The sequence below is a fragment of the Rhinolophus sinicus genome, linkage group LG16, assembly GCF_036562045.2.
Source record: "Rhinolophus sinicus isolate RSC01 linkage group LG16, ASM3656204v1, whole genome shotgun sequence".
NCBI lineage: Eukaryota > Metazoa > Chordata > Mammalia > Chiroptera > Rhinolophidae > Rhinolophus > Rhinolophus sinicus.
In genome coordinates, this window is record NC_133765.1 from 8,774,193 (window position 1) to 8,775,968 (window position 1,776).

Consider the following 1,776-nt stretch of genomic DNA (forward strand, 5'->3'; position numbering starts at 1 on the left):
AGTTAAGAGTTCAGTAAACATGCAGTCTATGCATTGCCCTCCCATAACCCAAGAGTTCCTACTAATGATGTATGAAGAACAGTGAAAATGAAGAGAAAAGTTTCAATTGAGATAATGTCTCTTAGAACTATAGGGAGTAGGAAAAACAATCACATTTTCTCTTAGTACTACATTTCATACCAGAAATTATACTGGGAAAGATTAATAGAGGAGGAGCTACAAACTGTATGCGTGATTGGTTCCTGGGTGGAAGCCCATATGGATTTTCAGTCAATTGTAAAAATATTTATTTAGGTATCTCTCTGTGTTGGGTCCAAGCTGTCTTAAATGATGAAGACGGAACAGAAAGATAAACTGAACACACAAATTTAATTTGTAAGAGAAAAATTGCCGATAAACACATGAAAATTGTCAAAACTCACTAGTAACCAAAAACATGTAAATTAAAACCACAAGGTATTATTTCTCATGTTTTAAAAGTTAATTCCCAGTACTGGGGAGGAGGCAGTGAAACAGGAAATCCAGTCATTTGTTAAAAGGTATATAAAGGGATTCAAACCTAGAAGGCCATTTGGCAATATTTACCGAGAGTTCTAAAAGTGTCCATTACATTTTTTAATTGAGGTCAATTGACATACAACATTATACTAGTTTCAGATATACAACATAATTTGATATTTGTATATGTTGTGAAATGATCACTGCAATAAGTCTACGTATAGTTAACAACCAAAAATATGGAACACTTCACGAATTAGCATGTCATCCTTGTACAGGGGCCATGCTAATCTTCTCTTATATTATTCCAATTTTAGTATATGAGCTGCTGAAGCGAACACAACTGCTCACTATTTTTGATCACTAATTTTGGAAAGTTTATCAGTTACAGATTTAGTATATGAAGTTAATGACACTGAATTTATAATGGCAAAAAGAATAGCAAATAATAAGATCCTTTAGGGGAATGAGAGAATAGCTAAAGTCTAAAATGAAATGCTTAAATAATTCATAGCACACCCATATAATGAACTATCATCAAAAATTATTTTGTGAAGATTATTTAATATCAAAGTGTTCATAGAGCACTTTAAATAGGTTATAAAATGTTATGTATCATATCATTTAAAATATGAATCATATTATGAAGTTTTTACACACATATATACATGCACCCATACACAAGGTTAAAAGAAATATCCTAAAATGAAAGTTTTTAAATGATAAACTATGAATTTTTTTATCATCTTAATCATTTTCTATGTTTTCTGAAATTTCTTTTAGTGGGAGAGATAGTTTATAACAAATCTGGCTAGTAACAATTTCAATTCATTTTTTTTTTTTTCAGGATTTCCACAATCCATATTCAATGGACCTATCCAACCTTGCCTTTCACAAAGGCCAACGTAAAACTAGTCAAATCCATTTTCTCACTGCCCCCAAACCATACTTGGCTTTCCAAATCAGCCTTTATTCAATGTACATGTCATATCCATTTTCAAGGTAACTATATTAGCTGGACAACATTAAAGTTAAAATCTTATTTAATTTAATCTCTGCCTGGAACTGCATAGAAACAGAAATACCCCAACAGTCAAAAGTAATTCCCCCACCAAAAACAAAGTATTTTCCTTACATCTCTTAAAGCACATCAAAAGGAGATCCAATTCATCACCCACAGCCACACTGCTCAAAGCTCATGGTGCCGCCTCCATATGTCCCTCGCACCCCAATGACACTGGCTTCCCTCCACTGTGCCCACACTGTTCTCACCTTCTT

At 33.0% G+C, this 1,776-nt stretch overlaps 1 non-coding gene across 1 annotated transcript; it reads right to left on the reverse strand.

The window, feature by feature from the left end:
• Nucleotides 1-731: 731 nt before the first annotated feature.
• Nucleotides 732-839, reverse strand: LOC141569295 (U6 spliceosomal RNA). Its single transcript, XR_012492802.1, has one exon. It is a non-coding gene; the product is annotated as a U6 spliceosomal RNA (small nuclear RNA).
• Between the last annotated feature and the right edge of the window lie 937 nt (nucleotides 840-1,776).